Source organism: Myiozetetes cayanensis, unplaced genomic scaffold (assembly GCF_022539395.1).
Source record: "Myiozetetes cayanensis isolate MyiCay16 unplaced genomic scaffold, myiCay2020 scf5-8, whole genome shotgun sequence".
Classification (NCBI taxonomy): domain Eukaryota; kingdom Metazoa; phylum Chordata; class Aves; order Passeriformes; family Tyrannidae; genus Myiozetetes; species Myiozetetes cayanensis.
In genome coordinates this window covers 51,163,736-51,191,719 of record NW_026087742.1, presented here as the reverse complement: position 1 = coordinate 51,191,719, position 27,984 = coordinate 51,163,736, and the positions used below count along the sequence as shown (strand labels likewise).

General features: G+C 37.5%; 1 long non-coding RNA gene across 2 annotated transcripts; it reads left to right on the top strand.

The window, feature by feature from the left end:
- Positions 1-341: 341 nt before the first annotated feature.
- LOC126648469 (uncharacterized) lies at positions 342-27,984 on the top strand. Of its 2 annotated transcripts, none has more exons than XR_007630813.1 (4): positions 342-5,767; positions 11,998-12,064; positions 13,840-13,917; positions 27,081-27,984. It is a non-coding gene; the product is annotated as an uncharacterized LOC126648469 (long non-coding RNA). The 2 variants fall into 2 exon arrangements; XR_007630814.1 differs by lacking the exon at positions 27,081-27,984 and adding an exon at positions 21,588-23,148.

Here is a 27,984-nt window from a genome sequence, read left to right as displayed (position 1 = left end):
TCCCCGCCCGGCCGGGCGGCCAGGCGGCGAGCGGGCTCCGCGGGGCGCGGACGGGACCGGCGGGAGGCGAGGGAAAACGGCGGGAGAGGGGCGCGGAGTGGCAGTGCGGGAGCGGGGGGCGAGAGAAGGACGGCGGCAGGCGGGGGTCGCGGCCACCCGGCGTGCGGGCAGGCGCTGCGCGGTCGGGGGCGCAGCGCACCGGGGGGGGCGCGGGGAGGGGAGCGCAGGAGGGGTGTGCGCGGAGGGCGCAGGAAGCATCATCAGGTCTGCGCGTAACTCCGGGTTAATCCGGAAAATCAGGGTTTGATGTGGGTTTGGGTTGGTGGTGTGGTTTTGTTTGGTTTTTTGGGGAGGGGGAAGGGGGAGGCTGCCCCAGTGCGCGCTCGGTCCCGCTGGCGCGGTGAGCGGGCAGCGCCGCCGCCCGCGGGGGTGTCGGGCCCGGCGCGGAGCGGAGCGCGGTGTCCGCGGGGCCGCCGGCGGCGCCGCGCAGGGTCGGAGGCAACCGCCTGCCCCGACCCTCCTCCGCCCGGTTCGGCCTTATATTTAATACATGCCCTTTCATCTATTATTCAGGCGTTTCTGACTCCAGTTGTGTCTCGGCTCCCATTTACGCCTGCACACCTTTCTCCTTCCCCTTCCCAAAGGGTCAGCCGAGACACTCGCCGAGGGAGGAAGAGAGCTGCTCTGCTGGTCTGGGTTTTGTCTGCTTAAACATTGAACTGGAAAAGATTCCTCCTCTCTGTGGTTTGATAAATAATAAAAGTGATCGTTTCCCTTTCCCCATAAATGACACAGGTAAATTACCCAGCTAGCCACAAAGAAGCATCACATGCCTAGAAGACACTGTAATAAAATGCCAATGTATTACGATATGAGTGACCTCAAAAGTGTGACAAGAAGATGATTACAGTGCATTATATGTAGTGCCTTTTTCAACGTTTTCTGAAGCATGAATGAACCTTCGTTTGACTGTGCTTTTATTGCTAGCTTTTCTCAGCTTGAACTTACAAGCTGTATGACAGAACCTATCTAATTTAGTATGCCCAGGTGTGTGGCCACACTGGCCTCTGGTTCTGTTTAAGCCTTCCAAATATATCTGTGTAGAAAAAAACAAAGATAACATCAGTATTTGACTTTATGTGGTGCTATCTGATTTGCATATTTTCAGTTGATAGCGTTGTGAGCTAACGATCCAAGTTCTACCTTGAAGATTTTACATTTTCAGACGCAGGCTCCTACCCTTAGACTCCCATATGTATCTGCATGTAGGACGCACTGTTAACTTGCTACTTGCACCTGTCAGAGGTCAGTAATTTGCATGGCTTGGAATTGTGTGGCATACTGATAAATGTACATATCCTTGCAAGTCATACGGATGCAGACGCTGTATGTGAACATTGCACATCCTCTAATCCCATGATGTGTAAAGATTAAACGCTCTTAGTTTTGCTGTGCTTTGTATTTGTTTCCAAAAGACTTCTGTTACAGATACACATGGAAAAAAATTGATCCCGGTTTTGATGATATCAAGTAACACTAGAAAAGGGAACTGAATCTAATAATAGTTCAAGAAGAATGTTCATTATGTAATACAGGAAGGATGGCTAGAGCCCTGGCATTGAAAGTCAAGCAAGTGACATGAAGGAGCAACCTTACTGCCAAACCTTAGAAAAAAAATTCTATGAATGAATGAAGTACACAGTTCTTTTACCTTTTAAAATACAAAGCAGAACAGCCATTAATAAAGAAGGTAATTAGAACTACTAGCATTCTGTGTAATGCAGTCTACTTCTGAAATACGGCATGTTTATGTATGCATTAATAATGCACACATTTTTCCTGACACTAGTCATATCACAGCAGTATAGCATCACAGACATTTTATAGCCTCATTCTAGTAACATCTCAGGCATATAACATTCTTATTCTAATCACGCCATAGTCATTTCAATGTCACATTGTAGTCACATCACATAGCCTGGTAATAATTATTTAACTTTATTGCTAAGCTGAATAGTTTTCTGTTTGCTCAGGGATGACTTAAACTTGTAGTCGGAACCGATTAGCACATACTCATAAATGAGCTCTTCTCAGGTACACAGGGTAGACTCATGTAAAGTTAGGAAGAAAAAAAAAAGTCAATAAACTAGTGTCCATTGGTTTTAAACCGAACGCAGTCACAAGTTGCAATAATAGCACATTTTTGCCGTTTTCTGTAGTAATTTTAGAAAGCCAAAGATGTTTACATGCAGATCTGTCATGTTAATGTTTATGTACTTGCTTTAAAACACTGTAGTTCTTTAGCTAATCATACATTATTAACCTCATGGAAGGGGCAGGTCTTCAAACCGTAGTATTTGCACAAAGGATTGAGGCCCAGAGTATCAAAGAGGTGAGAACTTTCACAACTGCTTCTAATAATGAGAGAAAAAGAATGGAAAGGGCTGAGTTCCTGAGAAGGAGTTGGAGTTGCCCAGTGTAGCATTAACGCCACCTCTGAAATATGAGAAATTGCTCTGAAATATGTCCAGTGTTCTCTTGAGTAGCCATTTTTATCCTCCAGTAGATGTTTATTCCCTCACTCTTAAATTTGAGAAAACTGCAGTATTTGGTGTTACACTCTCCTCCAATGCAGCTCTGTGTCATTATTTATACTGTTTCTTAATAGTCACCTTTCTGCTGTGATGTATTAGCTTTTTGTCTGTGTGTAAGAACACTGAACTCATAATCACATCACAACCTATTAAGATGACTTGCACAGTATAGAATATTAACTATCCATCCACATCATTACTTGTTATCTGCAGCTCGGTATTATTATGTATCAAATTCTTTTCCATACCGTTTTTGACTCAAATTCTAGCATGCTAGAAACTGACTCCAATTATTCTGTACTAGCTATAGTCAAATTGCACTAAATGGAATTGCTTACATTGTATCATAGTGGCTATGGGCTCACACAATGCATTATACATGAAAGTGATTCACATTATGCTTTGCTAACTAAAGACTTTAATCTTGAAGTGTTGAGCATAAAATGCTGTCATTCTTCACTGAACTGGCTCTGGTCACTTGATCATTTTGTACCTGGGATTGCCTCTTACAGGCTGTTATTATTAAAGCAAAATGGCTTTTCCTCTTCTGCAGTTCTACCACTTTCTGTGGAGAGCTGATTCATATGCTAATGAATGAGCTTTCTTATTTCATGCCGTAGCACTGTAACACTGGAACCTGACCTGTGGTGCACCTATAGGATGCCCCCTTCAGTCCAGCATAGTGAAAAAATGCATTACTAAAATCCACTGTGTTCAGATAGCAGATTATGTGCTAATCATTTAGCAATCCTTAATATTATCCTCAGAAATCTTGTTTCTGAATGCTGCTTAAATCATTGGTACATATATCCTTGGTCCCATATGCAATAGGAAATATTCAAGGCCAAATTAGTGGTCCTGCTGAGGTTTTTCAGGGTGTTCTTTACATTGTTGTCTCTGGAAGAAGAAGAGATTAAGAGTGTGGCAGGCAAAGAAGTGAAGACTCCCCCTGTTACAGATGGTTTTTAATCCATGAAGTAGTCCACTTCCACAAGGTCAGACATTCATTCTCTTTTAACTGGCACTGACATTGCTGTGTCCTTGACTTGGGCTTCTGCCACAATTGATTCTCACAGTAACCTCAGGAAACCCACTTCTTACAAGAAGTACTGGGTCAAAAAGTGGTGCTTATAATCTGCTGCACTCCTAACCCCAGTGTTTCAGGGAGTCAGTGAAGATGAGATGGGAATGCCATAAAGGCAGGAGCAGCATATGGAGAGGATTGTGGAGCATGTCAAGCATGTTTCTCCTTGCAAGCATGATGCTTTGGTCCTGGCTTTATGCACATAATGGTTTGGAATTCAGGAGCTTGCTTCAGAGTTTCCTTCTCTTCTTGGGTAGAAGGATTGGACCTGGAGTCTTTATTTACATAAGTAGTCCAAATGAAGTCAATCAAAATATTTTGGGTAATGTAAATGATACATAACTATAGCATTTCAAAAAGCCAGTAATTGAATTATAAATTATATTTATTTAATATACTAATTTTTGTAATTTCAAAGTGTATTTAATTGTTTTTTAGAATGGTTGTGAGAGCTCTAGGAAAGGAAAAAAAGCAGTTCAGGACTATATATTAATCTGTACTCTTAAATAAACAATAGCTAAGTCAGTTAATGATTAATAATTTAAACCAATTGAACTGCTGAGATGGAGCAATAATTGCAGAATTGGGCCCTTTTAATGTATCTTTCTTCAGGAAAATAAACTCAGTCCCTGGATAATCAAATCACAAAAGGGGCAGGTGATGACCTTCATTCCGTTTGAATGGCAGAACTAAATTTAACTGAATTTGCCATTTTTTTTTGACTGACAAAGATTGCAAATGTCAGTTCGTGGCTCTGAAGGGTCTACAAATGCACAAGCTGAAAACTGGCATTTTGCAGTGCCAGTGTTTAATCTCTGTCACTGTACAATACAGCAAGGTGCCCAACTCCCATTAATTATTGCTGTTTGTTTAAAGGTAGAGATTAATGTACAGGCTTGAATTGTTTGCTTGAAAATGTGTGGAGCTTTTTCTCCCTCAGAGGGCTTTAGTAACTATTTACTATAACAATAAAAATCCATTTGGATATAACTAAAAGAGAATAATAAGTGCTGTTTAAAATGTAATTATCAGACCACTTAAAATAGATGTAATTGCACGTGGCACCAGGAGAAAAAAAACGCTTAGTTCTTTGCTACACTCATGTCACCTGTTACAATGGAAGTACCTGATGAATCAGAACACAGAAGCAGATTCCAACCAATGTGATTTTGAGTAAGGTGAAAATATTCCAAAACCTGCAAATAACCTGATGGCTTATTGATGCTTTATTGTTTAAAAAGGGAACAAATAAAAATACAGAAAAAGAAAGGAAGTCTAAAGGTATTCAGATGAAAAAATGTCTGAAGAAAGCTTTACTGAGGCATTTCATTTCCATCAAAACGGTAATGTAGATCTGATAGATGGAGTTGTGCTGATGCAATGTTGACAGGATCAGAATGAGACCCAAAATATAGAATGAGACCTCCTTCAGGCATTGTCGTGGTTTACCAGGACAGGCATTTACTTTGTTTTTCTGCTTTCAACTTCTGACCTACTTCTTGATTGCACAGAAAGTAGAAAACGCTCAGTTTAAATCAATATATATACTCACTCTAACTTGCATTAGTGAGATTGACATCTTTACATCTGGATTTGAACCTAAATATCTTCTCTTTTTCAATCCTACTCTGATGTCAGTCATGCCTCACCATTTACAAAAGGTTACTAAGGCTTGATTAAACTCTATGTCCTCTGGGGAAAAAAAACAACTCGTTTGACATAGACATATCTTCATTCTTTAAATTACAGAGAGGCAGGCAGACAGATGACTAATTTCTGTTTAAAAGCATCATGCTGTTATGATTGCTTCTTCTAATTTCTAATACTTTTGCTTTTCTTAATATTCCAGTTAAACCAAGGCATCTATGTTTTTGAGGTTTTATTTTTGGGGAGTGTGTTCTGGTGGTAGAAATACTACAAAAGCTACACCCTACTGTTGAGCAGATGATGCCCATCTATTTACTATGCATATGCACGGAAGGGAAGAGCACAGATTCCTCCATCACATCCCTTTTCCATGGCCCAGTGGCGTGGCTGTGATTCTCAAAGACCCTTTGTTCTTCAGAGCTCAAAAGCTGTAAAAGAGAAGGTGTGTACCTTCCTCCTATGGGCAACAATGTTCTGACTGTACATGCCACCATGTTCTGGGGAAGCAATTTTGGCATTCTGGAGGCCAGTTTCTCTCAGAGCTTCTCTTTATGTGGAAGCCAGAATTCTGCAGAGTGCTCATGCAGAGCTGAGTCTGAAAGAAAGGATTAATCCAAATGAAATTACTCTCATGAAAACAATGAGGAAAAATTACAGGTCTGTGTTTGTTATGTATTCAGAGAATAGGAAACATTACCAAATATCTTTTCAGTAATTTACATTCAGTTCAATTTTCTAAAAATATTTGTATTCTATGCAAGAGGAAAAAAATCTAGATGATCACAATTTGACTTGTCCATAGATTTTCACAGTTGCATTTAGTGACTTTATTGTCCATATTCCTTAATAGGCAGAAGGTACTCAAAGTCTTGAACTAAATAATGTGTTACCATGTATGTGATAAGTTATAATGTAGGCAAAGTAAAAATATACAGATAATGGGGCAGTATTTTCTCTTCAGGGGAACTTCCTGGGCATTCTTAGTCAGAAAATAGGGAAAGAATAAGACAGAGATTTTCATTGGTTTTCCTTTTTTATTACTAATAAATCACTGCTTCTGCCTCCCATGTTGACAAGCAGCAGATGTTTCAACACAAACTCCATCTAAGTTAGTCATTTTGTCCTCTCTCTTATCAATGTTTCTGTCGCTCTGAGGACGACATGCCTCAGGAAATAAGTAAGCACCTATCTATAGGGGCATCACTCAGTCATGCTTAGACAATTATCACAGCAAAACACACCTCAGACTGATCAATAATTGCTTTCCTTGTCAAATTTCTGGATGTCACAAGCAGCACCAAAGAAAGGGATCAGACCAGCACAAAGCCTTGTCTAGACAGGTAGATTAGATTGCTTTTAGTCCTAACAGAGGCAGGAGGGTGCCACAGTGGTCCACAGCAAAGCCTAATAAGGCACCCATCTCCCTATTCCCAGCACCTGGGCTTGGGTAGACTCAGATTGTGTGAGCAAGGAAAATCTCTCCCATAGAGGATACCTTAGAATCTGAAAAATGGAACATTAGGAATAGCTTCAAAGTCCCACATTTTTTTCCGGACAAAGTTCATTCTGACATAGGCCAGAAAGTTGTTATTTTCAGATGGATTTACAGGGATCAGTTCTTAGATTCCCTTTCATATCTCCGTCTTTCCCCTTTATCTTTTTAAAGCTTGGATAGACAAAAGGCCTTCTCTCTGATTCGCTTATATCTGTGCTTGCAAACCTCAGGCAAGAGGTGATGAGGAGAGGATACTTGTTTCCAAGATAATATTTTGGGAAACAGTAACTCAAGTTAGTCACAGTTCTCTTTAGACACTCTGTATAGTATATACTTATGTAACTATTTGTCACTGAAGACAGTAAATTTGTGCAATAGAAAAAGAAAGCAGATTTTCTTGGACTGAACGCTCAGGTGAAATGCATGTGGTGGTAGGGGAAGACACATGAAGGTGTAATACAAAATTATACATTTATCTCATTATTGTAATTGGGTGGTCTTTTACTTTCAGGCATAACAAAGTGTACCAGTCACTCTAAAACTACTCTGATACCATAACAGTGAGGAGTAGTAATTGCAAACCCTTTTTTTTTCTTGTCTCTTCTGCAGTTCTGTCAACCCCCCAAAACACCTGCATAGTTTAGTAAACTTCATGTACTGAACACTAGTAATTTCAAAGGTGAACTTATCTGTTGTCTGGTTTACATTACTGTTCAGCAGATTCTTGACTGAAAAATGTAGGAGGTCTTACTGAAGAGGCTTTATTTTCCTGATAACGTGAATACCAGAGGACTTCAGCATATGCAGCGAGAGAGGCAGTTGTATTCAGCAGTATAATATGCTTTCCATTACTGATAGAAATAAATGTTTAAAAAATTATTCTGCAAACTATGAAATTCTTATTAACATGATTCCATTTAAGTGAACATATATATATATGTATAGGCACATGTATTTTACTGTTGGTATAGCAAGAATCTTTCTCTGTGCACATACCTATACTACTATGAGAGAACCAGTGGAGTTGTGAGCTTTCCATTTTCTTCCCCATTTAGTATTTGATCCTGAATATAAACCTTTGAATGGGAGTGAAAATCCATTCCGTTTACAAAAGAGCTTGTCACCCCACTTTGGTCTCTGATGGCTCAATGCTCTATACTTTTTCCATGGAACAACTATCCAGGTATTCCTCAGCCAGACCCATCTGTTGGTTAGAAATATTTAATGTAAAATATTATAAGGTGAGAGCTTTGGCCAAAGCTCGGCATTCTTTGGCAGAGACACATCTATGGCTAGAGAGTAATCTTTCTGTTTTATTTATTTTTTATTTATTAGTGGATATAGGCTTTCAGTCAGCCTACAGAAGTTGAACCTAATGGTTCTCTTTCAGAAGTCCATATGTTTCAGTTCTCCTAAAAGTGGAAAACTAAAAATTGGTCATGAAGCAGAAGCATGCTGTGGCTGAACATGGGCTTTAAGGCATATGGAACTCATTTCAAGATCAGGACCTGCATGTCTTAGTATTATTAAGAGGAGGTAACTTTTAGAACCCAGATCCTCCCCACTAAATACAGACGTGAGGCTCATTTTAATAATTCTTTCTTAAATTACATTCTTCTAGTTAGCATTACAAATGATTATGTCAGTGTTTCCACTTAGCTTAAGGCAGCCCCAATTTAAAGTATACTGTCACAAATTCTGTTCTCATTAACACTGATACAACTTGCTTTGTTGTGCAGCAGATCTTGCATAATACTGGAAGACCATTAAGAAGCTATGTGCTTAAAAAAGTCTCAAAAAACAGGTCCAAAAATATATTAGTTGTCTCAAGTAAATTATGGACAATATATAGCTATCTACCTTATATTGCAATCCTGAAAGTCTGAACTTTAATGTCGTCAAACTGGAGGAAGTTTGTCTGCAACTTGCTTCAATTTACAAAGTTCTGAGAAGCTGAATTTGTACTTTTATGGCTTTTCAAAAACCTCTTACTCTTGGCCTACATAAGCAACACATCTCAAACCATTACAAGATCTACAAATAAGATGCTTTTCCTCTTCTCATGGGATAAGACAGTGCCTGCCTACAAAATCAAACTTTGTGTAAACCAGTGAATTTTGTTTTAGTCTATTTTTAAGCACAACCATGAAACTCACGTTTAAATGATTTTAGTGTTCCTTTAGCCCAGAAGACCCTTACTCAGTTTTTGTCTTTATAGACTCAAAATCACAACTCCTAATTTCTGAAAAAATATCTTAACTGTCTCCTGATGATGCTGTTCATCTTGATAATATGATTAAAGTCTTGCTTTAACAGGTTGTATGTGTGTGTGAATGCAGACTCCCAAACATAGTGGAAAGACTGAAGGGAGAGTCTCGGCTTACATTCTTTTCTCCATGAACTTGGAGTATGTCCCTTGCATGAAACTGTCATTGAAGAAAATCCTCCATACTGTCAGTAAGCCAAGAGCAATCAGTGAGTTGCAGGTTTTCTGATGGAAGGGTGGTGCATACTTGAGTCACACTGAACAAATGAAAAAAGCCTCTGGCTCTCCTTCTTTCATCAGAGAACTGTCACGAATTTCTAGTCAGTGACTCAAGTCCGCTTGGTGGTTTGTTTATCATTTCTAAGAGGTCTATAACATGTAATTCAAAAACATTCCTACTAATAGTTACTTTCAGTTTCCTAAGCAGGACTCTCTTGTATCTTTAAGAGAATCTGTTGGGAGGTGAAAATAGGAAAGTCATTCAAAATATCTCTCCATGCAACTACATGCTCTTCATGTGCTTGTGGATAAATCACCATGGTAGTCACATTCTTCCTTCTCTGACTGGTTTAAAGGGAAGAGTGGCCTCATTCATTTCTGAAACGTAGCACTCTGGAATTCTATACTCTTCACATGTGTTCTAGAGGTGACCAAGGTGCTCCTGTGAGGGATATGCAACTTGAGCATGAGCATTTCAATCACTAAATGGCTTCCTGGAACTTTACCTAACCTAACTCAAGTCCCAAAAAAAGTACCCAGACACTTTACAAAATTTTTATGTTCTGTGAACTGTGATATGGAGGCACAATGGAAGTTTCTTTGGAGTTTGGTGTTCTTCATTATTTTTCTTTTTAGTTAGAGAAATGTCAGATAATGTCTCCATTTTCCTAATTAAAAAAAAAAAAATCAGAATTACAGAGTAATTAATCCTCCTTGAAGAAATTTACATCTAAATAGAAGCAACTGATCTAATAAACTCAAATTTATTATGCTACAATGAACCTAGACCATGGAACAAAGCATAGTTGGGAAAAAAAATATTAATATTTATACAGTGTCATTCTTAAACAAAGACATCCGGAATAATTAAGTATGTGTGTGTGTATGTAAGAAGGAGTTTCTGTAATTAGGAAGCAATCCTATGGTACATTTTATAGCTCAGGATGCAATGAAAACTATTTAATTGTATTTCAAAGAGCAGTCTTATTTGGTGAAGAGAAGGGGTTTTTTGTTTAGTTTTACGGATAAATATAGAAGCTCTACTTGTTTTCCCTGAAACTGCTGAAATCTTGGCTATTGACGTCAAGAGAGCAGGCTTAGGCTCAAGCAATACTTGTCAAATGCATTTCGTTCAATTTACAGCTATTCTTTCTCAACTGCCGCCCGTCTTCTAAATGCAGTAAACAGCGGCATCTAGAGGCTGTTTTTAAATACTGCATGTCAGCCCCAAACCAGCATCTTTTCTGCTAAGGCTTTGACAAGCAAAGTGAAAGCCAAACAGTTGCTATAGTAATATTTATTTATATATATGTATGTATAAATATTACTGAATACTTGGCTTTTGGGACGCCTGAAATCCTAACACACTGTCACAACAAAATACTTGGGTGCCTTAAGGCTGTTCATTTAATCACAGGCATTTAAAGAAATTAAGCGTTAAAACCCCACTATTAGTGTGAAACCTTGTGTTTAGTTCTGTTAAGGTGACAAATTGCCATAATAGAAAATAAGGAAAAAGTTTGTAGTATCATGTAGTTTTGACCAATAAATGTTTAAATAGTTGCCATTAGCTAATTTTGCTTACTGTAACATGTCACATTACACTAAGAAGTTTATAAAAAGTATTTTTAAAACCTAACTAATCCCAGGATATAACAATTTTTAATTCATCAAACAAATCTACAGAACCTATGGTAGGAAACAAAATCTTTGAAATATCTCCTGCTTGTTACAGTTTCATACTGTTTTTCAAAAACTGAAATATCTAAGATTGTGTCTAAATTCAATCATGTGTCTGGCAAGAGTAGAATTTGAATGTGATGGGAGCATTAAGGTGTAATTTATTATCTGTTTTACAAATGAGCTGCATTAAAAACATACCATTTCCAAATGAGGCTTTAATGTTAATTAAATGAAAAAAATGTGTAATATGAAATAAAATCAAACAAGACATGATACAGGGATTTAATTACAACAGAGTTTTCGTAAAGCTGTCAGGTTAACTACTTAAACGTAATCTTTGAAAGTGTGATACTGGCGAAAAGCAATCTTCCTTTTATGACTCTGTTATAATTGAAGTGACCATCCATTTTGAAGGTTGACATCACTTACATCCAACAATAAGTTTATATTTATTTGGGTACATATTATAGGAGTATTGATAGTATTAGAATGGTGACTGAGGTAATTAAAAACTCTACTGCATCCAGTGAATTACTGTCTGACAAGGAAAGTTGCAAACACTTGCAGAAATTGAGCTAAAGGAAAGAGGATAACTGTAAACTGACACTTTTCCTAGTCTAGTGACTCTCTCATAAACTTTCATGACAAGGACAATAGGAACACGATCTTAATTGTAATCAAGTAAAAATAATAACTGTAAAAGAATTAAAAATACTGTTTCAAACCCACCAGTGTAATCAAAAGGCCTTACTTTCTCATGTAAGACCAACAGAGCTGATCGTGCATCCAGTTATAAGGGACAAAGGTAGAGGGGATGGGGGAAGTGCACATCATCCGGGGCTTCTTCCTGAAGAGACAGAGACCACAGTCCCACAGGGGGAGATGCTTCATTAGGCACAGCTCCACTATATTTGGGTGTTTGCCTGGTAAATGTGTTCAGGAGGAAAAAAACGTGTTGATGCAGTTACACAGAACCCTTCTTCTATCATCCACTGTCTTTTGTTTTCAGATGGAGGGGCACTGTGAGACTGACTGCTCTCTGGACAGAGCTCAAGAGGCAGCATACGCAATAGAGGGTAAGTTTCTGCACATTAGTGCTTCTAACATGCTCACTAATGTTTATACATCTCCAGAGGGTTTTGGTATACGAAGACAGTTGCTCCAGCAGGGTATCTGGAGGTAAAGTGTGAACTCTAAGGAAAGAAGTGAAAAAAGCAAACAGATGGACTTCCTATCTTGAAATAACTGGGGAAATGGAAGCAGTCCATGGGAGCATCAACTAGTAGAATGAAATCTCTTGTAGTAGATACTTTTCTTTTTTTTTTTTGGTAGCAAAGTAATGCTTTATGCAATTTAGCTGTAGAGATGATACACATTTAGGAAGCACTAGGTAGCAAAAGCATATTCTGACAAAAAAGGAAAGGACTATAGTCACAAAGGCCAAGATTGAAGCAGAAATATAGGCAACACCAAGAGAAAGGATATGAATTAGGAAACAAAAGGAGAAAGAGAGCAAAATCTATGCAAGTTTTTTATAATTAAAACAATATTTTTGATTGGTGGTTATACAACAATATTTTTAAGCTTAATTGCAGCATTGATGAGAATATTTACATTTTATACATGCTGTTATTTGACAGTATTACAGTGAAGTTGTACATTTGTCAAGTTGTCAGTGGTCTAATGCCTTGACCTCTGGTGCCCTTAGAGGGTGATATAGTTCAGTGTTAAAGGCACTTGCCAGAGTGTCTCAGGCTGTCCCCACCAAATACCTTCAGTGCTTGAAAAAATGGATTCTGTGGAAAGAATCACACAAATACAATTGCTCCAAGTGTGAAATCTGAAATTCTTGGTGTAACTACTTCCCAAAATGTAACTTTTGCTCAAAATTAGTTTTGTTAACTCATTACAAATGAATATTTGTGTTAAAATGAGAAGGGGTGTCCATGAACTATCAGCATGCTAAGTGTCCTATATTATTTGCACTACTGTTATATGGAATGTTGAGGTGTTATTTCTGTTCAGAGAGAGTTTATTTTTCTGGAGGGCAGCCAGGAATTTCCATTTCCACAAATATAGTTCACTGGTAAAAATACTGTAGGCTTTCATGAATTCATTTTTGGGAGAGACATGGTGCAATTTAAAAAACGGTAGGAAGGAACAACCCTGACAAATCACATTTTTCTCTGCTACACTTAGTTTTTACTTTCTCAGTAATAGTTAATTACATGCCGTATTGAAAATCCTCCTTTGCACTGGCAAACAGTTGAGAAACAGCAGGAGTTTATGAAGCAAATACCTGCCCTTACATACCAATTCATGGAACTGGGAAACTCTTACAGACAGCAATATAGATGAGGGTAAAGAAGATAGAGAGAACAAGCTTTAGCTGATGGTGTCAGAGGATTGCTGCTGGAACCATCTATTAAATGTGGATTCCCGGTATTGGACTAGATAATCACACTGAATTGATAGGATAGCACAGCTCGCAATGGCAGGAATATGTTTGCAGGAAATTTATGTCAAGGTTGCCTTGAAGCTGCCAGCATCATACCAATATAAGATTTCCTTGTCTGTAGAGATGCATTTTGTCATAAACATCTGGAAACATTTCAGACTGCTGCTGGTCAGTTGCAAACCTACTTGAAACCACTGCCATGTCACACCTAACACCGGGATCAACAGAAATGCAGGTCTCAATAAAAGAGTAAGGCAGGAAGACATGTTATGATGAAACACATATATGAAAAGCTTCATATTCTCAAACGGCAGCTTTAGAAGCAGTTTGTACCTGTTTAAAAAAAAAATAAAACCAAACCAACCTAAACTGTTTTTTTTTTTTTTCTTTAAGGAAAGCACCTGAGTTTGATATTGTGTTTTTAACTTTTGGCAAAGTATGCTGTGCTGGGACTACTTTGCACCACCACAGGTATATAAACATGAGAGTGTTTGCATTCCTGCTGTTCAGGTTGTCAATTTTAGATCATATATATCCATTAATAATTTTCAAACATTTTGAGTATGGAGATACACATTTAGACTTCAGGCTAATGCTTGATTTTCAACAATATAAGGAACTTTATTTTGTATATGTTCTGTCTTTAGTTAGGTGAGGATCAGACAAGCTGTGGCTGTGTCAACAGTTGGTTGACATACTCTAGCACGTCTTCAAGTCCTCACTGTTGATCTCCCAGTTAGGGACCTTTCTGGTGTGCTCTGTGATTCCCCTCTAGCCTATGTGCTCAGATTTGTTTTACAAATAAAACACAAAGTGCAGAGGAAGGAAAAAAGTAGAAAGTAAGTAATTTTCTGCTCTGAAGTTGAGACTACAGCAGATCCATCCACCCAGAGAGTAATGGTAATCTAGAGTGGAAACACTTTGAATTTGTATTTCCAATTGCCAGTGGGATTCTGCCTCTGAACATAACAGATTCAAAGTTAGTTAAAAAATGTCATGGTTTTCTGCATGGGCTTTCTGAAATCTGAATCCTTTACATAGCATATTATTTGCAGAGAGAGACCCTAGTGGAACTTCCTTCTGTATTCACATGGTAAGAAAGCAAGAAACCGAAAGAACTCTGAGAGAGAACAAAAGGACAAAACCAAAGCAAACTAAAAAAAAATGTTGCTTAGCAATGCATCCTGTACCACTCCAGGGGGATGGTCTTTGTCACAGATACTTACATGTTGTGAGTAGAATTTATTGAAAAACAGAGAAACATTTGTGTAAAGCCAAAAACAGAAGTAAGTGGTATATTGCATTTTTCTTTCACTGCTGTAAAGATCAAATTAGAAGAAAAGACACAAGTAAAAAATTCATGTATACATGCATTTTTAAAGGGAACTAATTTGGAAAAAGATGGGGTTTGTTTGGGTTTTTTTAAGTTCTCTTTTCTTTTCTACTCCTGCCCTATTTGTGCTCTTTGGTTCAATGCACTGAGTGATAGCTCTGCTAGGTTTTATTTTTATCATTGTAACTTTGTGCCTATGAAAGCTTCAGAATGGTGAAAAAAGGAGTATTTAACTTTAGGAAAACTGAGTGTTGGAAGAGTGGCATACTAGAAAAATTACAGGGCTTAATATTTCTTTTGGTGCTTTCATGACTGTTTAAGGAACTGAGGATGTGGAAGAATGAGAAAGATGGAAAAAATCCTTCAATGTTGCTCCTATTACAGTATTAAATTGCAAGGAGTAGGAAAATAAAAAGACAATAAATTGAGGACATTTCAACATTTACATTACTTACTGTCTCCAAATCTTTTAAGAATTATAACTGAAAAAATCTGTAGTAAGAAAAAAGTCATTAACAATTGTCTTTGTTCTTTCAAGTGCATTTTTTTTGTTTAGTAGTTTGTTTGGTTTTTTTCTAGAAAGTCTTGCCAGTTTAGACATCTTCTTTTTCCCCCTCTTATGGTTGGCATCTTTTCCAGCAGACTGCCACAGACCTCATTCCAAATTGGTGACAGTGTACTTTTTTATCCTTTCCCTTCTGGTGCAGCACATTCGAATGATAAAAAGTCTTATCATGTGAATGTGCTCACTGAGTACATGATCCCCACGCACCATGCATATTAGTTTTCCTCATGGATTGATTGGTGCCATGCTTTAGTTTAGGGGTTTTGCAGTTTCCTGTGAGGTACATTTCTTAGTGCAGCATCCTATGCTGTCCAAGGTATTTTTCAGAGCTTTTTTAGATTCCATTTTATTTTAGCATTTTATCAAGTATAATGCATAGCATTTTTTATAGCAAATTCTTGTTAGGAACATTTTACAGCATAAACTTGCATATGTATGAAAATATATAGAGATGACAGGGCATGGATGAGGCAGAAGGTAGAGAGTATTTTTAACCTCTAACATTCTCAACACTCGGTGCAAAGCACCATTTATTTTATAGTGGAATTTGTACACGTCTTCCAATGATAAAAAAAAATTGAATTTAAGGCACAGAAAGTGTCATATTTTGGCTCTAATATTACAAGGCAGAGACATCTTGCTGTTTGTGCCAGTATAGATAACTATGTTCTTTTATCACCTTAGAAGGAATCCTTCTGAGGAATGAAAATCCTCACTACCTTTCTGATCTGTTTTTCTTAAACAAGCAAGTTCTCTGCTTCCTGGCTGCACAAGTGAATGACATTTTACTATGTAAGAAATGTGAGAGAAATACACACAGGATTAGTTGCTTGTCCTCTAATAATCTCTTAAATTCTTTTAGCCTTTCCTACCGCTCACCACTGTGTCACAGTGACATGTTAAACAGCCTGAGTTATTTGTTTGTTCACAGTTTCTGTGAGCAGGGTGTTTTTCTGAAAGGCTAGGCTGGACAGCAAGGTCAAAAGCTGCTGCTTTGTTTTGTCCTGGATTTTACACCCTCTGAAGGGAAAGAGAGGTGGTGTTATCTCCAAGAGCGAGTTTAGAGGCTTTGCTGGGCAACCTTTGGCAAGTGCAGGGTGGAGCAGGCAGGGAGCCTGCAGCTGGTGTGCGAGTCAGTGAGAAAGCAGAGAGCACAGGCACAGAGGTGACAGAAAGGAAACTTTCCGAGACAGTCAGAGGGAGTCTGCTGCAATCGCTGTGAAAACTGCAGGAAGGAGAACAAGGTCAGAAGGAAGGACATGCGCAGTGGATAGGGGAAAGATTTGTTTGCAAATGGTTTAAGCTATTTTCCCCAGAAAATCATCCTTTTCACTATTGTAATAGTTACCCTATCCTACCTTCTGACCTAATGAATGATTATTTTTAACACTAAAAGCCCTATTTTGTGTTTTGATGTAAGGAATAATGTTGGCACACCTACCTCATGTCTCTGGCTGGCTCAGTGTCACATCACATTGACCAGCAATTTGCACAATGAACAACCTCTCAGACACAGGACAAGAGGAAAACCTTACCACACTGCCAGTCTACATCCAGAAGAACTGAGGTGGAAAAAGGAAAAGGTTTCCCAAAACAGGGAAGGGGATATGAAGGTAACATTTCTGAACTGGATGTAGGGGAGAGTATTTCTTCTCTAGTGCCAAGTCAGCTGCTGCTGGGAGCTTATTAACCTCTGTGTATGGCCATTGAGGAATGAATTCCTATCAGTTTACAAGGCATAGAAAATGTTATAAGGCTGAAGATGGAAAAAGACATGATAGGACAAACTGAGAGCAGTCTGAAGGGCATATCTTTTTATTAAGCCTGCTAAACCTTACCTCCTATAATAGCAGATTGCAGTTCTTTCCAGGTTTTGTAAATAACTCGGTGTTTCTTTCCTCCATTACGGTAAATATATAGCATAAATTTAAGACTGGGCCTTAGACTTTAAAAACCTTATTCCCCCTTCTCTGGTTTCCCATAGTTGCATGTTCTCCAGGACAAACATTTTAACTAAGCCTGACATTAACATAAATTTTATCCAAGCATTCCTAATTGCCATTGGAAAATTAGAAATCTGACTAAAAGTGCAAATACCCTTGTAAAAGCAAACTGGAGTCAGTCAGTCAGTTGCTGGTCACTAAAATGATGCTGATACCGGAAAGAAAAATACTGTCTTTCAGTAACTTTGCCCCTTGCAAAGTATAACCAGTTAGATAATGACTGTGCTAACATTACTCTAAATTGAACAAGATTTTTGCTAACATTGGAGGAAACCATGTGGGAAATTACTGCAGAAACTTAGACAATAGAGAACCAGGTCCATGGTGATACGTCCTTCAGAAAAGTCCACAAATGGTCTGAGATAAAATATCTATGCATCATCTTTCTGTATATGTCTAGTAATGGTGTTTTCTCTTGACTTCAGCATCTTTTTTTCCACATACTCTCTTTACCATTGTTTTAAGGGACATGTGTAGGTTTGTAAAGGATTTTTCAGGGAACAAAAGTCAGATAATTACTCAAAGCATGAATTATTTTTTCTGCTTGAGTACGATAAGCGATGGTCTCAGAAGGACTTTTCTCCTGCCTGCCAGAGGACTGAACAGACCCTTGCCATGATCTCAAGGGCTGCAGAGAATAGGTAGGTGCAACCAGCACAGGTTTTTCCCTCCAGTGAATACATCAAAAAATAATAGTTTCTTGTAGCCAAGTTTTGGACCTTGAATTCAAGAGGGAACATGATGCAAAGTCTTAACAGTCGACAAGTTTCCAGGAAGGGAGTTAAGCAGAAAGTGCATAGATTGACTAGGCTGTGAACTGAATTGATGTGTGTGCATGTACTCTGGTGGCTTGTGTACATCCCATTTATCACAACCTTGCATCTTTCTTGCATGTATAGTTATCTCATACCATTTTTTTAATAGAAATTATTTTAAACTTCCATTTTTTTTGCTAGCTTAGAAAGACCACCTTTATGAAATATTTTGCTGATACATTAAAAATAAATCACTTTTCACAAAGTGTTGTTATGTAAAATTGAAGTAAAGCAGTGCAAGTTCAGTTGAATAAAAATGAAGATTAAAAAAAGCAAGAGAAAAAAGCTCTTTTCTTCAGTATTAAAAAACAAGATAGTCTATGTGATTGTTTCTCAGTATTTTGGATAAGTCTCTCACCTCTGTCAACTGAGCTGTGGTGATGTGTTCACAGATAACATGAAAACATGTTATCACGGAGTAATTTCTGACCTTATTCAAAGATATCTCTTTTTTGACTTTAGTCATCAAAAAGCTGTGTACACTGCTGTGCAGCACCCTTGGTGTCAACAGTACTTTGTTGCTGGTGAGCTGAATCTCCAGCACAACGGTAGGTAGCTAGTGATCAATAGCAACCGAAGGTGACACGTTTCCAGAAGATGCCGGCTGTGAGCTTCTGAGCCCTCCGGAGTACAAAATTTGGCATGACTCACATCCAGAATCTTAAGCAGCCTGTTTTATCCGGATTCTGTAGTTGTTACTGATCTGTGCAGCTCTGAAAGCAATCTCTTTCCTCAAAGCAGTGTTCGCTTTATGAACGTCAAAATGGCAATTTTAAAGGTAATTATGATCCAAGTAGCAATCACATTCTTCTCCACTGCTCTCCGTGCTTGTTGCCAAAACTATTGTTTCTATCATTAACTTTATTAGCAGCCTAATTTAATTAATGAAATGGCATTATTCAGTGGCAAATTCTCCAGTACATCTCCACTAACTATTGCATATTTCTATGGATTTTATTCATATAGATATACTGGCAGGTGGGCAAAAATAAGATGGACAGGGAACAGAAAAGAAAGCCCAGAAGAGAGGCCCTTCCTATCCAAAGTGTTTGACCAATGGGGATGCAAAATGAAAGGACAAGGGCTCTTTCCTATGGTGGATTTCATTAAAGTCTTTATTCTTAAGGCACAAGAGCTAATTGCTGGCAAGAGAATTGTGCTAAGGTGGCAGGTAGAAAACTGACGATGTATAAACTAAAATCTGACTTCCAGGTGCTCTTGCCCAGGCACAGAGGGAGCATCTGCTAGCTACTGCTTTCCTTCCCTTACTTATAAAATAGATGAGCAACTCCCAGGTGTTTTCCAGAAGGTAGGCGTGGCTTCAATCACGTGCTCCCCTGGAAATCTTCTTTGTAGAAGCAATAAGAACAACAAGGTTCCACAGGGTTAATTGCATTCCCCTAAGGACAGCACAGCATGCACAGTACCACTTAGTATGAGAATGCCAGACATATGATGGTGGATAACCACTACAGGATTTTATTGTATTTATTGCCAGTGCCATTGCAGTGGCATCCAGTGCTTGATAGCTATCAAATGGCTGTTTATATACCTTGCCATGCTACTTTGATGGATATTGTGCTTTGACTTTCCTTTCCCTGCACTACTGTTTAATATAACTTGTAATTCTGTGAGATCAACTGAGATCAGTTTTATGTAAAAACATCTTTAAGTTCCTTCACTATGTATTTAATTATTGCTTCCTTAGACAGAGGGTAACTTTCCTAGATTTTTCTATCTGTATGTGCCTCAGAAAACAGAGTAATGACTTTGTTGTATTTTACTCAGAAAGTAATCAAAACCCCTTGCTGCCAAAAGAAATAGGTGATTTTTCGAAGTCCTGTTAAGCATAAACGTGTGCAGATCATCCCTGGTGTATTTGTAGGAGTGTGACCAGATGTATATATTCCACCACAGAACCATCTGTTTATCTACTGTCTTGTACAGAATAATATGTTGCGATTGAAAACAGATTCACATCTATAGAGGAAATGGAAGTGTAACAGTGAATTTCAGAAGATTAAGTAGGACAAAATAGATCTGTGTATGAACCCCCTGTAAGTGTCACACAGGTCACAGCCCACTTTCTCATGTTTGTGTCATGTGCAGAAAATAAGGGATGGGAAGTCACAATTCAGGTGAATTGTTTGAGATATCTGTGGTTTGTGAACTGGTCATCCTGTGAAAGGACTTTGTATTTCACTGAATCAAGCTTTCTGCAGGCATATAAGAATCTAATTCACAATATCCAGTCAAGGCCTCTCACATCCCAAACACCCATCCAATGTGCTAAAACAATCAACTGAAAGACCAACAGCACCTAAAAAAAAAACTTTAATGCAAGAGAGGGACTGAGCAGGGAAGACTGAGGATGCTTCTAAAGTCCCTTTAGTGGGACTCTGCTGGAGACTATTTTAATAGAAAACCCTTGATGGTCAGATCTTAAATGTTCTAATGCTTTGTCTTGACACTTTGTACCTCATAAATAGTTGAAGAATTCTTCAGTTTTGCACCTGTTATTGTAATTAGCAAAGCTAAATGACTTTCACTTTTAAAATCGTGAATCACACCCAACTGCTTAATGTCACTGCCATAAACATGTGCTTTATTGACATCTTAAACCCTTTCACTGGGAGAACACCTTTTCTTCCCTTGCGTATACCTCTGTCAGTAACAGTCACATATCCCTACCCAAATAAATTGCTTATCAAGCAGCTCTCAGCCTAGCTGAGACAGCTAGTGATCAGTGTTTTTGTAACTAATTTTTCTCATAACTTTGTGTATGTGTTAAGGGCCTAATTTAGCCTTCCTCTTTTTTAAAACTTTGTCTGTAGTTCACCCTGAAACTTCACGATGTGTTTTGCTGTGTTCAGGGGAATTAAAAAAAAATCAATTGCAGACAATTTATCTCACCTCATAGATTCTTTTCCACTGCCAGTGCTTTATGTAAATTTAAATTTGAAAAAAAAAAAAAAGGAGAAGAGGAAATCTGCTGCATGTCATCTCTGGGCGATTGCATTTCACTGGTTTTTGAACTCTTTCCTTTGTTTATAAAGGAGATTGGATCCTTTGATATAAATGAAAAATAGATAAAAGTTGTTGCTACCAAATCACTTACCTACCTGGTGAAACTTCACTGGTTTTGTCACCTTTCAAGAGGGTGAATTCAATTTAATACTTTGAAAACTATCATTAACTTGAAAAGGATTTGAAATAAAGTCCTTTAGTATTTACAAATACCGTTGCATTAGTCACTGATAGAGAAAGTTTTTCTGAACAGCTATGACATTTCACCTACCTCTCCATGTGGATGTGAGGCCATCAGAAATGAATACCTTGAATCTGCATCTCTATGTGTGTAGCAATATGTTGAAATTCAGATGCTGTGCAGGATATCAATGCAGTACAATTTTGTTCTTTTCCAGGTCATCAGGGAGGTTTATAAGGATCCAAAGAAGAATCTAAGTACTGCAATACCTAATTTCTAAGATCTCTGCAGACAAATTGTGTTTTCTCCATTTTTTTCAATGCATGGGGAAAGAGAGGTGTCACAGAAACTTACAAGCCAGTTAGGGATTCACATGAAATAGTAAAGCTCTTTGAAAACTGAGGATAGAGAAAGGTATCAAACCCTTACTCAAGAAGACATGCCTGTTTCTTTGACACAAGAATTCTTTTCTATAAGACCCCCATGCACCACTTTTGCACACTGCTATGCAAAACCTGACAAATAAAAACTGAACAATAGGAAAGTCTGCAGAGGAGTCCTAACCACTCTTAACATAGGAATAGAGTAGTCGTCTCAAAGGAGGCCAGTGTTAGAGGTGAGCATTCAGTTCTCAGTCTGTCCCAGGAGACTACTAAGGGACTGGATAAAGGTGTTTTGTGTGATGCTGTTCAAACAGGTAAGAGAGTTGACCATACTGGAAGTCCCTGGTGAGGCCAGCCCTTTTACAGCCTTACCAGGGTATAAGCATAAAGGAGTACAGTAGTATCAGAATCTCTATTATGGAGATCACTAGACAGGGAATAAAGGTCTTCAGTGTCCTATAGATGAACAGGGCAGTCCAGAAGGCTTCTGAGCGACATAGTAAAGCCACAGTGTCGGTGCTAGGTGTACAAGTCCTTTTGCAGATGTAGCCTAATGTGACAGTGACACACCAAAATATATTTATAGCAGATCACTAGTATACAGTCTAAATTTAGTGTGAATTCTTCAGCACTGCAGGCTACATTTTTTTTTTAAGTTTCAAATTTCCCCAGACCTCCAATGTAAGCTGTTATCCTGTCATTAATGTTACACGTCAGTGTATGGACAGATGTCATGTTTTCTAAAAGATGAAAAGGTGCTTGTCACAAGTGTAAGTATCTGTCTGTGATCCAAGTAGCACTGCAAATAACACTTTCTTATTCTCTTTCTGTTTCATCTGTGTTTAAGCAGACTAAAGAAGAAATTTAAAGAGTGTAAGAGACTCTCAGAAGTCCATGTAGCTTGTTGAAAGATCATGAAGAGATATGTAACAATATTTAGAAAATTACTAATACGTTCTGGAACAAAGCTTTCCCTTTTAGTAAAAGGCATTTCTGTTTTCCTGTTGGATTCCATGACTTGTCAGATATATGAATAAAAATATGGAAATATTCTAGAATAAAAAGTAAGGTTTATCTTCTTAGATCCATTTGTCTTCTCAAAGAGATTTAACTTTTTTCTTTACCTGCGAAATACCAGGATGAACAACAACAAAAAATGATAACAAAAAGAAACAAATATTAGCAAAATGTGAGCATGAAAGAATTGCAATGTCTGTACAGAGCCAAGTATTTCAATTTTTGAGTGTTTGGGGATCTCTGGAATTTTTGAAATAAAGAATTATCACTCCTGTAAACTACAAAATAATTTCTAAATGCCTAAAGAAAACAAATAGAAATTTCTTTAAAGAATAAAACCGTTTAAATGTTCAATCTGGACAAGTTGTCTCAGCTCATTCCTTTACTGATCAAACTATATATAGAGGAAATGTCAGTGCTGCTGTTGTCAATAATCTATATTTATGAGATATTATGTTTATTAATATACACATATTATCATTATTATACTCAAATATTCAGATATTTTAATGGCAAGAAACTGTAGGAAACAATGTACCAAATTTGTGTGTCATAAAAGGATACTGCTGAGCTCAGTGAAATTTCCAGGTGTAAAAAGTGTCAGAATTTCATTCCGTACCTTCGTCTTCAGATATCACCACCAGGGAAATTGATTTCCTTTATAGTTCTTGGAGGACCTTTCTAACCGTTTGACAGAACTACTGGACAGATCAACGAGAAGCTGCAAATGGGATTTTTCTGAAAATGGGACATAACTGTCAAAACTATTGCTTGTGTTGTAGAACAAATTTTCTCCTGATGTAAAATGACACAATTCCATTGACTGCAATGACGTTACACACAATTTATGCCAGAAGAATACGTACCTCTTTATCCATTTATCTATAAGCTGGTTGCTGTGACTTAATTTCACATGAATTATGTTACTGTTCTTGGTCTGTGCCCTTGTAGCACTTTATTACTTAGAGGGCTAGTTCAGCAGAAATAAATAAATATGTGATTTGCAGTCTCAGCAAACGTCCTAGCCAGGCACAATGGCCTCTCTGCAGTGTTCCAGACTAATTGCCCCCAATTTTCTGCTCTAACCTTCATATGCAATTCAGTCCATTCTTGTACTAGTGTCCTTACTATTTTTTCATCCAATCCTTACGTTCGGATTTTCTCCAGTGTCAGCAAGTCTTTAACCATCAGCTCTTACGTATTCAAATTCCTTTAGAGAATAACTTCCTCTACAATGATCATAAGAAACATGTATTACTTTTAATAAAGTACATTACTTAAGAGAAGAATATGCTTAAAATCTTTCCTTCATAAGCTCTCACCCTGAATTTTTCTGTTTGATAGTATACCCCAGCATTTACAGTAACAAATCCTGTCATTATAGTTGTGTCTTGTGCTTACTGGTATATCATCATCCAATGTTTTTCTAATTTCAGAGTCAAAACCTGCCATCAAATATCATAAGCAGTTTAACTGATATTAATAAAAGTAGGAAGATTTTTAAGCTTATTTTAAGACTGATTGGCAGCAACTTTCTGTCCAAAAAAATGAATGCAATAGCAGTAAGTTAATGATAAGCATTAATAAATCGTGCTTGAGGTAATTTTTTAGGTACTAAGGACCTTTTGATGATTAGAGAACATGTATGAAAATTGTTCTGGGCACCTACTTAATGGCCTGTGACTTTGGAAAGCATTAATCCAGTACATTGACTTCATTTTCTCATTAATTCTTCTACATTATAGGAAGTTGTTTGTGAGGCCTGTTGGATTCAGTGGTGCACAGGAAGGATGAAATTAAAGAAAGCGTTATGAGTAAAATAAGTAGTTCCCAGCTACTTTCTTTGGGGGACACCCACTGAATTTAACAGAACTGGTTTCCACAGTCCAGCTGCATTTTGCTGAACAATTCATCCAGGTGTGGAGCCTGAATCTACAACTTTTGTGTGCTTATTCACTATGAGAGACCATTGACCATTCTGTTGAATACAATAACTTTGTAAAAAGTAAAAGAAATATTCATGAAAGCCATGATACTTGTGAAATGGAAATAATGTTGTAGTTGAATTCTTTTAAGTCTTGTGTAAGAAAAAACCCACATTTTACATATAAATGGTACTTGTGCTATGTTGAAAATTAAATTCTAAGCTGTCTACTGTAGATATGTTTTCCAAATATTTCCTTTATCCTTGCTTTCCTTTAGGTTTCTTTCTCTTGCTCTGTTCAGCTCCTGCACCAATCTGGACTGGGGAATTCTGTGCTCAGTTCCTACCTTTTGGATCATAACTCTGTCTTCTTTATTACACCATTAAAATGACTATAATGTATCCGCCTTGTGGCTTATCTGACCTGGTGTTCTCCTTCTAATGTCCCCTGTGGACACTTAAAAAGAATGAAATAAGATTATCACTATGGAAAATTTTACTCATAGTCTCATTTAGTTAGCATTGATATAACTTTTGATAAACTCGAACAAAATAGAGTCTTGCATCATCTTTTTCGTATTGTGTGCAGTTCCAGTGTCCCTACAGTGCTCAGAAATCATAGTGTAATATTGTATCTCCTTTAGTCTATATGTTCCAGGTCTTGATAAAGTCTTTTCTTTCTGTCCTTTGTCAATGCATTAGGCCATATACTGTGGGTAGCTTTTTGCTAACAAGTTGGGTTCCAACCCAACAGAGTTGGGTTCACTGGAGTTTTAAAATAAATTCTTAGATGACTTGGCTGGGGGAAAAATTTTGTAGATGTTTTCCCTATCTAATACAGTTTTAAAAAAGATGATTCTATGGTATTTTCAATAACTTCTTAGAGTATTAACTTTCTATCACATAAAAGTGTAAAATCTAAATGGACTAAAAAGAAAATTTTTTTTCAATGTAAGTTGTTGGTATTACATTTATATCATAATTCTAAATGTAGTTAAATGTATTTTAAAATGAAATTATATTGACGTTTTTGATGCATTGAGGCATTGATGATACTAGTCTTGTACTTCAGCTGATGTGCCTTTGCACATCAGAGGTCTGTCTTTGGCTTTACCCTGATGCTCTCCCACTCTCTAGTGCTTGCTTATTCCTGTGTCCCTTCTTTCCTGTCCTGTGAGCCTTTCTCATGCCTGACCATAGTAAATCCTGTCTCTTTTCAGTGAAATATCAGATACACTATTTGCATTGTACAAATAAGTCAGTATATGACCAGAATGAGCGAGGAAAGACCTGTAGTGCAACCTGTGTAGAAAGCAGTCTCATTACACCAAGACCATTTGAAAGCCTGACATAAAACAATTTTTTTAATGTTCCTATGGACTTCAGGACAGATATTGCATATGTTTGCTCTACAGAAAATCATACACATTTATGAAAATATTAACTTACCGAATCATAGAATCACAGAACAGTCTGGAAGGGACCTTTAGAGATCATCTAGTCTAACCCCCATGGAATGAGCAGGGACATCTTCAAATAAAACAGGTTGCTCAAAGCCCCATCCAACCTGACCTTATGCAACATCCAGCTGAAGAATATAAGAAATCTTCCTTCTTTTTTCTCCATGCATCATCCTTTATTGTAGATTTTTAAATATCACTATATGAGGATTGTTTGTTATTACTAGAATGCTTTTATTTCATTACACTTTATATAAAGGTGTGATGTTTATGTTTAAGGTAGTATTGCCAAAATAACCCAACCACTTCATGCCCAATTTAGCAAATTAGAACGATGGAAATCTGGAATAAAACAAAAGAAATTTCCCTGAACATGTACTCATTGTAGGCCAGGTTCTGCATTTGGCTTTAATCTTGGGACTCTTTATCAAAAGTCTCCTACATAGAGGGAGGGGGTTGACTCTAATCTTTTCTATAGGTATGACACCAGTATCAAAAGGGTTAATTTATTACTCTAAAAGTGCAGGTAAACTGAGCCTATCAAATTTTTTTAAGTCTGAACTCTTAAAATATTCATATCATTAAATATGAAATATGTGGTTTTATATGAAATATGTGTACTTTATTTCTGTGTTTGAGCAGAAGTTCTTTTTATTTACAGTGTTCTGAGTTTTCTTGAGTGGTCAATTATACTGAATATATATTGAGCCTAGTAAATGTTAAAAAATTCACCAAAATCTGTACTGTTTCTCTGTTTTGAACACAGGTTAATTTGGCTCCTTGGCTCATATATTCTTATAGGCTTTCTGTATAAAGTAGCCTAATGTTTTTCCTCCTAGATTTAAGATTTATCTGCATTAATTTTGGCATTTTAAAAAAATTAAATCTCTCTATCTTGCCCTTTTCTTTCTTTATTGTCCATGAAGAGAAATGGACACCTCAAGGGAATGATGCTTCTCATCCTGAGATTGGTATCTAAGGTAGGTCAGATGGATGGCCCTTTGGAGGTGCAAATTTCTTTCGAGTTACTATCAAGGGAACTTAGAGTGACTGGCTCAGTCTTACATCTGTAATTTTTAGATGTCTGAAGTTATGTGACATAATCTGTTCTTTCTTATCATAACATTGTCTGAGGATATTAATAATTAATTTTCTTCAGAAAATATTACCTTGAAGACAATGGTGTTTTGTCTGAGACCCAAAGTGTTAAAGTGTACATATATTGGGAAAGTTTTGTGCTGCTCTGGCAGAATCTTAGGATGTTTGATGAAGCAAGCACTGTGAGCACTGGTGCTCGTAGGAGCATTATCTGTACTTTTGGACACATGTAACCAGGATTTTATACAGAAAAAAAATAAAGATTTAAAGTGTATTAATGGAATTAATCTCACTTAACTTTAGAAATCTACACTGGAGACATCTATATGTAATGTATCCTTTTTAGGCTCCTTTTCTAGTCAGGGGACAGATATAAGACCTTTCATGGTACAGTGCTTCTGACCTATTTTAGACACTCACTTTAAAATGAGATGAACAATGGTCTGAAAGTTGCTGGTTTTCTCCACTGATTTTAAAGCAAGACCAGCGAGTGCGATTAACTCAGGTGCAGATATCAAAATTATTTCTCTTTTATTCATGGGTGGATTAGGAGAAGAAAATAGTATCAAATGGCTCCAAGGGACCAAAAAGTTGTGCAGTAAATGTAAAGTCTCTAAACTGTTTAGTGACCCTCAGTTCTTTAGTATTACATAATGCTAATGTGTTGCTGTGACATCATTTAAGAGCTATGACACTGTACAAATATTTATGGCACTATTGTGACATTGATTG